Here is a 15,883-nt window from a genome sequence, read left to right as displayed (position 1 = left end):
ATGCAGTAGGTTGCGTGGAATAATGTGTAAAAACGTAAATTTCCAGCTGTAAAAGAAATAAGTCACAGGGATGTAATGTGCACCTAAACAGTATAGTCAATGGTATTGTCATCATATGGTGACAGATGGTAAATGGATTTATTGTGGTGATTATTTAATAATGTGTAAAAATTTTAAATCACTGTGCCGTACACCTGAAACTAGTATAGCATTCCATGTTAAGTAAAACTTAAAGAAAAGATTACTTAAATCTACATCGAATGGCCTAGTAGGATGTCAACTAAAGAATAATGGGTGTATAAACTAAAACAAAACAAAATCCTGATATACTCCTGAGCCTTATTACATATTTTGGTTCGAGTGATCCTAGTTTGCAAACTGTCCTTTTGGTGTGTTCACAATAAACTTTTACTAATTGCTAAACCAAAACCAAAACAAACAAAAAAAAACCCTCAGAAAATAATAAGGGGAAAAACAAATAGAAAATGAGATTGAAGTTAGAAAGTGAGCATATTATGTGAACTGAAGTGAAAGTCACTCAGTCACGTCGGACTCTTTGTGACCCCATGAACTGCACCGTCCATGGAATTCTCCAGGCCAGAATACTGGACTGGGTAGCCGTTCCATTTTGCAAGAGATCTTCTCAACGCAGGGATCAAACCCAGGTCTTCCACATTTCGGGCAGATTCTTTACCAGCTAAGCCACCAGGGAAGCACCAGGAAGTAAGTAAAATGTAAGAAGGGACTTGTATGAATATTATGAATGAATTTTTAAGTTAATATACAGAGAAATTATAAGGAAAGCATTCAAAAGATATGAGGTCTGTATTGCCATGGCAAAAATGAAAACAAATATTCTTTTGACCTTGACAGACTGAAATTAAAAGAGAATTACAGTAGCCAAGATCACAGAATGTCTAAAGTATATCTTTTTATTTTAAGCAGTACATTTGGAAACAGAAATTGAAATATATGTATAAAGAAGAAAAAGATTATAAAAAGTAAGACTCTCATGAAATCAGCTGTTTGATAAGTCAGAAAAATTAAAGAATATTAATGATTTTTTTAAAAAATTTAATGTAACTCATTGAGTTACATTAAATGTCACATTCAAAAATTTCTCTCCCTTCTACTTCTTTCCCAAGTCTGGTCTACACCAAATAACTTAAATGATATAAAGAGGATCCTTGAAACATTCAGACATTGTATTATATTTGTGAAAGTGAAAGTGTCACTCAGTTGTGTCTGACTCTTTGCGACCTCCTGGACTGTAACCCGCCAGGCTCCTCTGTCCATAGAACTCTTCAGGCAAGAATACTGGAGTGGGTAGTCATTCCCTTGTCCAGGGGATCTTCCTGACCTAGGGATCGAACCCGGCTCTCCTGCATTGCAGGCAGATTCTTTACTGTCTGAACCACCAGGAAGTCCATCATATTATTAAGTATATGCAAAATTTAAAATACAAGGATATAAATCATAATTTAAAAAATCAAATTGTAGTCCTTAAAGCAACTTATTATTAAAAATAATTCCAATATATATTAAAGTAACTTTAAGAGAATCAAGGAAATTGCTATTTAAACATATAGCAACATGAATTCTATTAGAAATTTAAAATAATTTTAAGTGAATCAATTTATATTTTATATACTCAGTATTTAAAAGAGTAAACCACTAAGCTCTTTTGAACAATAACTGGAGAATTATGACTGTACTAAATTGCAAATGGTAAATTTGAAGAGCTTTTCCTTTCTAGAGGCACTCTACTTCTCTTGCTTCTTTGGAGGTGTTTTTCTCTGGAAAGAGTCCTGCAATTCTAAACCCTCTGGGAACTTCAGACCTCCTCCTTCTCCCCTCCCCCACCCCTTCCCACTCTTCCCCAACCTTCCTATCCCCCTTACCCTCCTCCCTTACACAAACAGTCACCCCTGGCTAATTATATTGCCTCTCAAGAAGGAAAAGGCTGCAGCCTCCCAGGTATCAATTACAAACCCTGGTTAAGACTGTGGCCTCTGCTGAACTGCATTAATTCTCAAGACTGCTTAAACATCATCAATCAAAATAATAATAATAAAATTGTGACATTGAACAGTAAACTATTCTTAGCTGGGAAAACTTGGGGATGGTAATATGGTCATTGGAAAGTAGCTGCCATAGGATTACACATGCTACAACACGAAATTGTAACAGAATCTGAATCACTACTTGTTGATACTGTGAAAGCCTGGGGAATACATAGTTAGGTGTTGTTTGGAGCATTTAAATATATATTTGTGTGTGAAGCCAGAAACTTTTACTATGAGAGGAACACATTGGTGTGTGCTATCTTCTAAAACAAATCCTGAGGATGGATGCATGTTGTTGCTTAATCGCTAAGTTGTGTATGACTCTTTCACAACCCGTGGACTGTAGCCTGTCCGGCTCCTCTGTCCATGGGATTTCCCAGGCAAGAATACTGGAGTGGGTTCCATTTCCTTCTCCGGGGGATCTTCCGGACCCAGAGACTGAACCTGCATCTCCTGCTTGACAGGTGGATTCTTTACTGCTGAGCCACCAGTGAAGCTCAAAAAATAATATATGAAAGATCATAAGATGAGCCACGTCCTGCTGGGTGAGAAGAATGGTTTTGAAACACCTTGGGAACCTCTACAAAGCATTTTGTAGCTAGCAGAGATTACGATTATACAGAGCCTCCAGTGGAGATTAAGCCTGGCGTGCTGCAGTTCATGGGGTCACAAAGAGTCAGACACAACTTAGTGACTGACCAACAGCAACAACCAGTGAAGATTAATTTCAAAATGTTCTGGGGTGGATTTTCCAAGTGATTGCATGCTGGTAAATGCACAGGTGAAAACCGGCTGTTTCGACATCATTTCAGCTAACTTTGATTAAATTACAAATACAAATTGTGTACAACTTAGACATTAGTACACATTTGGCAGCCATATACTCTGTCTCCAAACCCTGATGACTGAATGAGAATACTGAAAGCACGTGGGGAAGAGTTAGAAGAGTTTGTTCTACACTAGAAACAAATGAAGACATTGACCAAAACAATCCATGCATAGTGGACATGCATACAGCGCTTTATAGATGGTGTTAGTTTTCCCATCTCAGTGATGCTCAGGTCTTCAAATAGCATCACAAAATTCAGCAGGCCATTCATTTCAGAGAGACTCAATGGATAAGTAATCTTGAATGAACTGGGACATGATAAAATACAAGGAAGTTTTTACTTTGGGCCCAATATTTAAAAGTATTAACTATGGAATGAGGAAAGTTTCATCAAGGATATTGAAACTGTGTTGTGCTTGGCAGTGGAGTTTGAATAAATGTTCCAAAAATGCACCAATTTTTAGCCCTTCACTCAGTGCTCAAGGAACTTCACAGTGAGGTCCCAGCCTACCTCATCAATGCTGTTCAGCTGCATGTCCCTACAGCCTGAATGTGTCCTATTCTGTAGCAAAGAGGAATTGTTTACTGCCTGTTGTACATGCCCCATGATCTTCACCTCCATGTAGCTGCTTATATGTCATTCATTGCCTTTCTCAGCATGCCAAACCTGCTATGCAAGACGTGCACAAATTCTTCTCTACCAGGAGTCCTTGATGGATCTCTCCAGTTACCTTTAGTGACTTAGCACTTTCCACCTTGTCTTACAGCTATTTTTGAGCCACACTACCCACACTAGACTTCTTGAAGGGAAAGTCTTTCTCTGATTCACCTTTCCAGGCTCTGTAGGAACTATACCAGTAATTGCATACAGAAGACTCCTCATAAATATATATTAACGAATGCTTGAATTAAAATGAAAAGATCTGTTGCAAAAAGGATATGGGGAAAAAATGCAAGTCTCCTATGTTTATATGTTTTATGTGAGAACTGACACCTCATCTGAAAACTTGACTGTGAAATGCTGTTGGACTGAGACCCTCAAGTCCTTGCTGTCTGTTGGCTAGAGACTCCCGCAGTTTCTTGCCATGTGGGTTCCTCCAGGATGAAAGCCTGTTTCATGGAAGCATATAAACTGAGACGGCAAAAGTGAGAATCTGCTAGTAAGATACAGTCTCATGTAATCTAATTGCAAAGGTGCCACCCACTCACCTTTGCTTATTCTATTGGCTAGAGGACAGTCATTGGTCTCATTCACACGTAAGTGGAGAGGATGGCACAGTGGCCTAAATACCGAAGATAGGGGGTACCAGGGGTCATCTTAGAAGTTGCCTACCACATTAACTGAAAGATTGTTTTGTATACCAGGCACTTTTAAGAGTTCTTTGTCCTTCCTTATACTACAGGTTGCCTTATATCAGACTTCTGAGTTTATAAAGCTTGTCAATATTTGAGGTCCAGATCAAACGCTACCTTCTAACTAAGGTCGTCTTTGGCTTCTCCTTTCATTGGCAACCCCTTATACTTTGTATCCCTTTTCATGGCTTACATTTTATTCTGAATTCACCAGGATAAATATAGTCAGTTCACCTTTGCCTGCCATAATTATTTTCCTATAGACAAGGGAAGGAACGGAAGACTTCAGGATCAGAAGAATTATTTTTTAGAGGCTGTTTCTTATAGGCAAATAGTGCTATAGCTTGAGCTAAAAGATAATAGCTATGGGAGATAAGTTTCAGAGGACCTATTAGAACTGAATGAATATTACATGTATCTTACAAAATTCAGGATTAAAAGTAATAACCCAGAAGACACATCTAGTACAGTCCTGGCATATAGAGGGAGTTCAGTCAATGGTTGGTGCTTTCCTTTTCAATGTTCTCTTCCCCCCTTCCTGATAGTCCCCCTCCTAATATGTACTCTGTTTGAAAATGATGCTTGAATGATAATATCAGGATTTGTTAAATCATTGATTGACTCTTTCAAGAAGTTTTCAAACAATTATTGAGCATTTCTAGTGCCTGGCAATATTCTAGACATTAAGGATACATAAATTAGTAAATGGAAAAGAATATCATTTCTAGAAATGGAGCTTGCATTTTAGTAAAGAGACAGACATTAACCAGTTGTGACAGATGATGACATGTACCATGAAGAAAAAGTGAGGAAGGAGATAGAATGGCAAGGTGAGTACCATTTTATACAGGATGATAGAGTGACATTTACGTATAAACCTGGAAGAAGTGAGGGATTAAACCATGTGCATGTTTGGGGGAAGAGAGTTCCAGGAGGAGGGAAGAGCAATTACAAAAACCTTGTAGTAGGAGCATGATTGCTGTGGGAGGAACAGGAAGGAAGCCAGCAGAGTTAGAACAGGATAAACCAGAGGAAAACAGAACGAGATAAATTTAGATAGGTAGCTTGGGTGTTAAGAGGTGGCATAGCAGATCATGTGTGATCCTGTACCTTATGGTCAAGACTAGGGCGTTTGGCCTCAATAAGACAGGGCTCTCACTGAAATATTATGGTCCAACATGGTCAAATATTAGTATTTCTAAAGGCTCTCTCTAGCTGTCATATAATGAGTAGAATTTAGGAAGCAGGATGGAAGGAGAGAGATCAGTAAGCAAGTAGGCTATTGCATTACTTCCAGTGAAAGAGGATGAAAATTTGAAAGTAGAACCAGCAGGATTTTCTGATTGATTTGATATGGGCTGTAAGAGAACAAGAGTAATAAAAGATGACCCTTAGATTTTTGGCCTAGAAGAATGGTGTCACCATCGTCTAAGATGGAAAAGACTTTGGAAGGAACTGGTTCAAAGGTGGGGGATAACTCAATAGTTTCATCTTGGACATGCTAAGTTTGAGGTTCTACCTTATGAAGTTTAGCTTTGTGGAGTTTGAAAGAGAGGTTGCGTTCTGAAGATGCAGATTTGAGAGTCATCAGCATGTGGATGGTATCTAAGAGGTCAAGCCAGGGCTAGATGTGGACAGAGAAGAGAAGCAGTCCTGGGGCTAAGTCCGGGAGCCTCCCAGTGCCAAGAAAGCCGCCTTCATCTGGAACAATGTGTCCTATTTCACCGATTCTTTGGCAGAGCTGCAAGCTTTCTGTTCTCCAGAGGACTAGGGCTCACTGCCTACTCAGTGTGCTGATGGGAGGTACTTTCTCCTGGGAGCGTGGAATAAAGCATGGTGAGAAAGAGCTGGAGGCAAAACCCTCAGTAGAGGAACCAGTAATGGTGAATTACTCTGAGTGGCTTAAGATTCGTATAAAGATCAGCTTCAGGGGCTGAAGTGGAAACAAACACGCATCCGTTTCTTAGGGATAAAGGGCCATCTTCCTGGCTGAACTCCTACATCTACATTTTATTCTGGCAGTATTCCAGACAACTAAAAGTTGTAGACAACAAAAAGGTTAAACATTAGTAATGAAAAGAATAAAAATAAGATTGGGAAGTTCAGTAAAGATTAAATGATATTGGAAACCAGGTTAAATAATTGGTCTGTTGTGTATAACACCCACCCCCACCCCCTGCAAAAAAAAAAAAAAAAGAAACATACAATACGATAAAAGAAAGGGGAAGGCAGCAAGCAAAGTATGAACTAAGAACAATTAAAAGAAAATGTAAAACTAAATGTCAGAGAGAATAAAGAACATCCCAAATAAGCTAAACTGATTTTTTTAAAAGTAAACAATTGATTTCAAGGTCCAAAAGGTTAGCTAAATTCAGCTAACCCCTCGAATTCAGTAAGCAGTAGCGTATGTTCCAAAGATCAGCCTGAGATTTCTTTAAGCTGCAGCTGAAAACCCTGCAACACGTTTCTCCTTCTATGGCCTGACCTTGGCAGCCAGCGGCCCTCTGGGCAGGAGGGGCCCCCTGAGCTTCTCTTCTGAGTCCAGGCTCTGTTCTCTCACCACGTGTCACGTGTCATCCCCGCTTCCCCATAACAGGTGTTCCTATTGGAGTGTCAGGGGTCAAACTATCAGTTGGATTTCTAGGACTTGCGGCTAAGAGTTCTAACTAGCGCCCTTCCTTGCTGTGGCGGACGGGGGACCTCACAGTCCTACGCTTCCCCCATTTGCTGGGCTTCCCTTGATTTTGAAGGAAAAGTGGCCTCTCCTGTCTGACTCTCAGTCCCCTTTCCTTATGCACAGAGTTCAGCTGGTTTCTAATTCTTGGCCAAGTTCATGTTTATTAAAATAATCAAGATGAATCACAGACTTTCAGAACCAGAAAGGTTGAAACTTCCTCCTTTTTAGGGAAGGATCCAGAAGATGAGATTCAGGGAGGTTGACAGGCTTCTGCTGGGGCAGAAGAGATAGTGGCAAGAAACCTTCTACCAATGCTAGTGTCCCATAGATGACAGAGCCAAGCGCTTTGGGTCTATTGAGATTGGACTCTTTTTTCCTCCTCTTTTAATGGGGAGGAAATGAAGATATTTGTGTGACCTAATGTCCTCCTTACTTCTTAAAAAGAAGCACTGTCTTACATTATCACAACTCAACAATGTAATTAGGGAATCACTGACCCATAGAACTTTCAAATCTCTGCAGCGTTTTCCCTGCCTACCCCATTCCCTGACATAGCATCTCTTGAAGCCATTCCTTCTAAGAGGTTGTCTGGCCTCTGCTTCAGTGTTTGAAGTGGCAGGAAACACTACTTCATGAAGCAAAAGATTTCACGTTTATGTGTGTTTGTACTTTCATGCTCTTCTCTCATCAGTAAAGAGTTGGGAACACAATAATATATATGCATATATTTCATAGTCTCCTTTTTGCAACTGCCATGCTGCAGATATTTTTCATATTGACACAAAACCTCCATTTTGGCAATTATAAATATCTTCATATTCTGTATAATTTCCTTAACCAAAATGTGTGTAACCTTGCCTTAATTTTTTACTTTTACACACAGAATACAATCTGACTTTGATTTGGACAGTTTGGTTATTAGACCATAAAGAGGTCAAGATTTAACTTGTATTCCTTGGCTCTAATTGTATCTTTAGAACAGCATTGAAGAAATCTAATCTCACTTTCATGAGACAGTTCTTTTCAGTGTTTTTTAAAAAAACTATCATGTTCCTCTTAAAATGTGTCTTTTCCAATGTAAACATCCTCAGCAGTTTCAATCGTTCCTCACAAGCTGTGGTTTCCAGGCCCTTCACAAGATTGTTCGCTCTCTTCTGGATAAGCTCCAGTTTGTCAATGTCCTTTGTAAAGCACGGTGCCAAAATTAATTGCCATAATAACAATAACCATAATAATAACCTCTATTTATTAAGTTTGCACAATGTTCCAGGAACTAGGCTAAAGGCTTAGCTCATTTAATCCTCACAAAACCCTCTAATGTATGTGTTATTATCCTTTTTTTTTAACGAGGAAATCAGTTTTATTAAGAATATGTTAACTAACATGTCCAAGGTCACATAGATAGGAATATCCAGCTAGGATTAAAATATTCTCTGTGTTCTAACCACTTTATAATGGTCCAGAATTTTCCAGCCTTGTAACATTTAGGACCTAGATATTAAACTTTTGTGAGACCATCTTAAGACTTCATTTTCTTGTTTCATGATTTCATGTTTATGGAAAGTATGGCAGAGATCGGTTCTTCTGGGACAGGCTTAAAAATACTCATTCATTCATTTGGCAAATACTTATTGAGAGCCTACTTCCTGTCAGACCCTATTTTAGAAGGTGACAATGCAGAGATAAGCAAGGTAGACAGGGGTCCTTCTTTCATGGTGTTGACATTCTGCTGGGGGAGACAGACATTCTATAAGTAAACATGTAAGTGTGGTAATATCAGATGGCAGGGGAAGATGATGAGATTTGACCAGAGGATGCCTGTTGGTGAGGTCTGGCCTTAGATCTGAATGACAAGAAGGAACCAGCCATGTGAAGATCTGAGGCTCTAGGGGAAAGAACATTCAAGTCTCAAGAAATGGCAAGGGAAAGGTCTCAGGATCAAGCTAAGCTTAGTGAGCTCCAGAAACATAAAAAACCATATGTGGCTAAAAGCAGAGCGGCCCATGGAAGTGTGGAGAGGGGTAACTTCAGAGAAGGCAGGAGTAGATCACATAAGGTCCTATAGGCCATGCAGAGGAGTTTGGATTTCTTCTAAGTGTGATGGGAAACCCACGTGGAGTTTTATGCAAAGCAGACTGATCTAATTCATCTTTTTTAAAAATGACATCACTACTATATACAGAACAGATTTTAAGGGGCAAAAATGAAAGCAGGGAGATGAGTCAGGGGCAGGCTCTAACCCTGTCCTGGTAAGAAATCATTCTGGTTCAGATCAGGTGGCAGCCAATCCAGCTATGACTCAGATCATTGGAGAGAAATGGATGAGGTCAGAAAAAATGGAGGAAGAGTGGACAAAAATATCTGGTAAATTGATTTTGGTAAGAACTGATTTAACTCTTGGATCTAGGAAGAGGTTGGGAGTGTTGTACACACTTGAGATGTATTCACAGACCTCTGCAGACTTTATGCAGGCCGCAGACATATTGTTTCTCACCAGAGTCCCATAATGTAGCCGGTATTCCCCAGAGCTATTTCTGACAAAGAAACTGAGATTTAGAGAGGCTAAATCACTTGCCTCAGGTCATGTGGGTAGTAAACTGGGAACCCAAGATGTACACCCAGGTATCAAAAGCAGCACGCTTGCTTCTATGCAGTAGCGCAGCTCATGGAGCTCAAGGATCAAGGAGAGCACAACTGAAGGCTCAAAACTGCAGTTTGCCTGTAAGGCGAGAGGTAAAGAATGGGCTTCCCTGGTGGCTCAGACCTTAAAGAATCTGCCTGAAATATAAGAAATCCAGGTTTGATCCCTGGGTCAGGAAGATCCCCTGGAGAAGGGAAAGGCAACCCACTCCAATATTCCTGCCTGGAGAATCCCATGGACAGAGGAGCCTGGCAGGCAACAGTCCATGGGGTTGCAAAAGAAGCAGACATAACCAAGCAAGTAACACTTTCACTTTCAAAGAATCCCGCAACAGCCAAGTCACATGTGAGGACATGTTCTGTTATCAAGGGGCTCCATATTGCCATGATCCCCTCTGCTTCCTGGGAGGGCTAGCTTCCATTTTTGGAATCTTATGTCTAAGGGATGTGAGCACATTGGGTGGAGTAGTGGAGTCAGAAGTAAATGATATGATTAAGCAGAGGGAGAAAATGACTTCTGAGAAATGATGAAAAGATTGCAACTCTGTTCAATGATGACTAAAGAGAACATCAGACTGTAAGTATTGCATTGGTAGAAACAGCAGGAAGACAGGGATTTTTTTTCTCCCCCAAAGTAGAGAGGAAATGCATGAAGGGACAAGAAGAGAGTTCCTGAATCCGCTCTTAACTTTATGACCATGGTGGCTTATCATGGCTATGTCTACATATTCTCCTCTCAGAGGGATGTGCTGAGATTGAGGTTGTCTCTCTAGAAAGACATCAAAATCCACAGAAAACATGTCTTCTTCTTTGCGTTTATCTGTTGTTAACAATTTACTAGCACTCTACTCTAGGGCCAAAGTACGGGTGTCCATTTTGGATATTTTTATTCTATACTGAAACCTTTTTATTTTTAATGAGACATCTATTATCATGACAGTTCCTCCATAGTAATCATCTGCCTTCAATCAAAATTATATGTGCCAGAGTCTTAAAGGAGTCTGGAGAGAAAGGCTAATGCTGGTACCACGGATCCCTATTGTCTGAGTCATGCTTCGCACTAAAGAATGGGGAGGCTTAAGTTTCAGACACAGGCTAGTTATTTCCTTGCATTTGCTACAATATACGTTTGTCTGCACATTTGTTAGTGAAATGAGAGACCTGCTTGATAACAGGGACAACTGTCTGATACATTGTGTGTGTTATCTCCCTATTTACAGTATGAAAATTATATCTACCAGGCTGCAAAGCTAGAGAGCCTCGGTTTATCAGCTATTTCTGGGCTGCTTGCAAAAGCTAAAGCCACTGAGGGAAAGGCTTCTTGAAAAACACACGTGATTTTTTTTTCAGGTATATTTAAAATATCGTGTTCTTTTTTTGAGGTTTTTGGCCCTCTGCACTCGCTTCTAAAGCATGGTTCAGAGGCAGTCTTGCAGCTCAAAGGTTAAAGAGAAATCCAAGTGGATGTGCCATCTTAATGGGCTTTGAATGAGCTCTCATGTAACACTTTCTTTCAGAGTTGCTTATACAAGTTACACCTGCAGAAATGGGACTGAGTCCAGTAAGGAAGGACATAACATTTTCCTGAATATGCAAAAAATGAGCGGGGTGTAGTCTGCATTCCTGTATGCTCTGGGCAGCCTCATTGGGTAAGTGAGCTTTTGTGTCTTATATGTCACCGTTGAGTTGAAAATGAGTCACACACTCATGAAAAGAATGGTCCTGTCTTCTTTTGTCTAGCTCTGTATGCTTTTTGTGGTTACTGCATTTGTCTTAATGGGAATCTTGACTGTTTCTCTTTTGAGGCAAGTTATTAGAATTTATTTTCAATCTGGAACAGGATTCATTTAAATATATTGTCCTTGATTCATAATTTGATTCACAGCCAGTATATAGAACTACAGAAATTTTCTATGGGGGGAAAAATCTTTTAGGTTCATGTAATCCCAAGTATTTCAACTAGTTTACCTTGAAAATAATAATAAGTATGATGTATTAACTGTCTACTCTATACCAGCCACTGCGCTATGTCTTATAAATTATTTCTAATCCATGCCACATGCCCAATACAAGCAACAAGAGCTCCTTCTTATGGCAATGGAACACAAGGGCCAGAAAGGTGAAGTCACTTGAGTCACAGAGCTGGTCATTGAGTGAATTTGGATGTGTACCCACTTCTGCCCGACTTCAGGGTTAGTCCAAAAGTGAAAGTGTTAGTCACTCAGCTGTGTCCAACTCTTTGCAACCCCATGGACTGTAGCTGCCAGGTTCTTGGGGCTCTCCAGGCAAGAATACTGTAGTGGGTAGCCATTCCCTTCTCCAGGGGATCTTCTAGACCCAGGGATTGAATCCAGGTCTCTTGCACTGCAGGCAGATTCTTTACCATCTGATCCACCTGAGAAGCCCTGTAGCTTATGGAGTTGCAAAGAGTTGGACACGACTGAGCAACTAAGCACACGTGCTCATGGTCTAGGCTACTTCCGTAAGACACAGCTGCTTTGAAAGGTTTGAAAGTGAAAGTGGCTCAGTCAACCCCACGGACTATACAGTCCATGGAATTCTCCAGGCCAGAATACTGGGGTGGGTAGCCTTTCCCTTCTCCAGGGGATCTTCCCAATCCAGGGATCGAACCCAGGTCTCCCTCATTGCAGGCGGATTCTTTACCAGCTAAGCCACAAGGGAAGCCCAAGAATACTGGGGCAGGTAGCCTATCCCTTCTCCAGCGGATCTTCCCGACCCAGGAATTGAACTGGAGTCTCCTGCAATGCAGGTGGATTCTTTACCAACTGAGCTATCAGGGAAGCCTTGAAAAGGTTATCTGATGACAAAGTGAAGTGAAGGTCACTCAGTCATGTCTGACTCTTTGCGACCCCATGGACTATACAGTACATGGAAATCTCCTGGCCAGAATACTGGAGTGGGTAGCCATTCCCTTCTCTAGGGGATCTTCCAGACCCTGGGATTGAACCCAGGTCTCCCGCCTTGCAGGCGAATTCTTTACCAGCTGAGCCACCAGGGAAGCCCAAACTTCTGATGACAAGTTTGTCCCAAATTCTTATTAGAAAAAGACAGGTCATAAAGTAACCAGGTTAACAACAATAATCCCCCATTTTTATATTTTTTAGACTAGAAACACTTCCAGTCATTCCCATATGTGCAAAGAGGCTCCTTGGCTACTGGAATAGCCTCCATGATTGAGGGGGCTCTGTGTCTAATCTAGGTTCATCCAACTCTGCCTGGCTTTGGCCTTGAAATTCCTAGACCCCAGATATCTGAGAGTCTTCTGGGATGCACGTAAGGATGAATTCTTGCCCCATTCCAGGTTTTTGGCAAGAGGGAAGAATAGCATGTGGCTCCGATTCTGATGTAGGCTTGCAGGAGGATTTTCAAACTCCAGGAAGAAGGGGAAAGGAGACCAGAGCAATAAATTTAGTTAAGAAACAAAAGAAACTTATCAAAAGGAAAACATCTAAAAAGTGTCAGCAGAGGCTTTGGTGCTAGACTGTCTGCAATCATAAACTACTATTTCAGGAAAACCCGCCGAATGGCTGGCATGTTAGGGTCGCACAGTTCAGATACTTTTCCCTATTTCCTCTTGAAAGCTGGAGGAGGGCACGCTTCTGAGGAGTTTACCATCTAAGTTCCAGGTTCTTTGTTATATATTCATTTTGCTTTCCCCTGTATTCCACTAGCTGTATTTCTATGTACTCACAACAGCGGAGCCATTGAGAGTATGGGGCAAATTCCCATTTGTTGAATTGTGGAAGAGTAATATCTCCAGTCTGAGGTTGTTACAGAGCTCTGATTTTGATTGGTTTCTAATGTACATTGATTTGGATTCTAGACATTTTTCTTAACTGATTACAGAATACCAAACCTCCCCACCTCCCCAAATCCCATTTGGCAGTCAAGGCAAATTTTCCAGAGAAGTTTGTTCATGGTTATGTAACCATCTATGCCTGATGCATGGATTACTGAGCAGTTTGGTTTTCTCACGTCTGACTCCCCTCTATTTCTTCAGGTGCACATTGGAGAGAGCTTTCCATTACCCGTTTTCTATTTTTACAACTTGGCATTCATTTCCTCTAGCTACTCTATCTGATTAGGAGCAGAGGCCAGGCTGGCACAGAAAGCTGATGCAACGCGCAGAGCCTCTGCTCATCAGGAAATGAGTGAATTCCTTTCCATAACTGTCAGACAGGGAAAGGGCAGGGTCACACTCAGCAGGTCCCAGCTGGTTGCTCCCCAGCCAGCCACCCCTTCCCTGCAGATGAAAAGGCCTGCTCTCTCTCTTATCTGCCATATCGACTTTTCCTTCAAAGGCACTTCTGCTACTACAGCCCTCTCTGGTTTACTTCTCTGGGTTCTCTGACATGTTTTGCTAGCTTCCCCTCTCAATGAAACCTGCATTGATCACGTTGAAGCTTGTCTCAGTTACAATGCATTCAGTTGCTGATATCAGAAAACCCAGTTCAAACTGAATTAAGCCAAAAAGAATGACTGGCTCACAGAACTGGAAGTGCATCCAGAAGTATGTGGGTATCAGGATGGGTTTGATCCAGGGACACAACGATATCACCAAGGACCTGGTGTCATTTATTTTCTCTTACATGGAATATTATCAGTTTCGTGTTAAGGCTGCTGAGCTGTGGTGGTCCCAGTTTGCGTGCAGATAACTCCTAGTTCTACATACTTCCATTTCCCAAAGAGTAAATCTATCTGCTACAATGTTCCAGCAAACCCTCCCTGCTGTCTTACTGACCCAAACATGTATCTGGGGCCAGATGGTAGGAACAGTCTGATTTTCTTGGGTCCTAAAAATATGCTCTATCCTTAGAGTCAAAATTGGAGTCAACATTCCCAAAGCTCGTGGGCTGCTCTCTATGACAAAATTATGCATAAGAGGGATTGGATATTGGAGAGGCAAGTGTTTCATCAGTCAGGTGCAACCATCTACCTCCCCTGCCTGGTAAGCTCAAAACTCTCCATTTCCAAGCTTAGTATCAGCTTTGTCTAGATATACAAGATTTGTCTTTATATCTTTGTATATACTTGTACATATGTCTTTATATCTTTATTGTTTGGATCTCTAAAGTGTTTTCTGTGGTCGCTTACTGATGCTCATACTAGTATCTACTTCCTGGTGACCTGCTTATCTTCTCTGCTTATCTCAATTTTCTAGACTTTTCTGCAATAGGATTCTGATTATCTACTATCTGGATCTCCTGAAGGTCTTGAGGACAGAGTTCAAAATGCAGGATTCAGTCTCTGATTTAAAGAGACAAGATTTTTTACAATCCACGCTTTTCTAGGAATGGTTAGAAGTTGAGAATGCGTTCCAAGTGACAGTGGGCTGAGAGGGACATGCTGGGGCCAGCTCCTGCTCTCATGAAAGTTAGTTATTAGATTTACAGTAAACACATTGTTAAACACAGTCATTAAAAATTAAAATTACAATTTAAATAGATTTACAATTAAATACTGTTTAAAGTTAAGTGTTAGCTGCTCAGCCATGCCCGACTCTTTGCGATCCCATGGACTGTAGCCCACCAGGCTCCTCTGTCCATGGAATTCTCCAGGCAGGAATACTGGAGGGGGCTGCCATTCCTTTCTCCAGAGGATCCTCCCAACCCAGGGATCAAACCCAGGTCTCCTGCACTGCAGGTAGGTTCTTTGCTGTCTGAGCCACCAGGAAAGCCAATGAACACTCTAAACTCATCGTTTCCTAATTGTTTTACTATATTTTGCTGTCATATAGGCCCTTGAAGCTATTTCTAACTATTGTGCATATAAATGTTGTATATACTATACTATCCACATATGTACAATGTATACATACTGAATCATACTGTACAATAGAATAGTGTACTGTTTGCAACTCTCCTCAACTCTGCATTCAGTGAACTAATGTTGAAAACTTAAAATTGGCCAGTGTGAGAGTATTTATACTGTAGAAATTGGCAGACACTATAAATCAGGGATTTAGTTACTAAACATTTACCAGCACAATGGATCCTTTCTCCAAATGTAGAACAAGAATGACATCCTAAAAAAAAAAAAAAAAAAAGAATGACATCTTTATCTATGTTGCTAGCTTGATAAGAGGTTATCAGTCACACAAAGGCTTGAGCTCAGGGTAAGCCAGTTTAAGGCTCTTGGCTCTGACTATTGCTCTCCCTGCCTTGTTACTAACATATATTCAATATCATGTGATCTTTAAGGGTTGACTCAGGGTGGTCGTTAGGAGTATGAAATAGCAGCGCACGGTGAGATTGGGAAAGTTATAGGGGGAGATAAAGCTCTGTGCAGCGTGGGATA

At 40.8% G+C, this 15,883-nt stretch overlaps 1 long non-coding RNA gene across 1 annotated transcript; it reads left to right on the top strand.

The window, feature by feature from the left end:
* Positions 1-508: 508 nt before the first annotated feature.
* Positions 509-15,632, top strand: LOC138437203 (uncharacterized). Its single transcript, XR_011255814.1, has 3 exons — positions 509-723; positions 11,083-11,214; positions 14,403-15,632. It is a non-coding gene; the product is annotated as an uncharacterized lncRNA (long non-coding RNA).
* Positions 15,633-15,883: the final 251 nt, after the last annotated feature.

The sequence above is a fragment of the Ovis canadensis genome, chromosome 3 (genome assembly GCF_042477335.2).
Source record: "Ovis canadensis isolate MfBH-ARS-UI-01 breed Bighorn chromosome 3, ARS-UI_OviCan_v2, whole genome shotgun sequence".
Lineage (NCBI taxonomy): Eukaryota > Metazoa > Chordata > Mammalia > Artiodactyla > Bovidae > Ovis > Ovis canadensis.
Note: the sequence above shows the minus strand (reverse complement) of the source record. Positions and strands in the feature narration are given on the sequence as shown.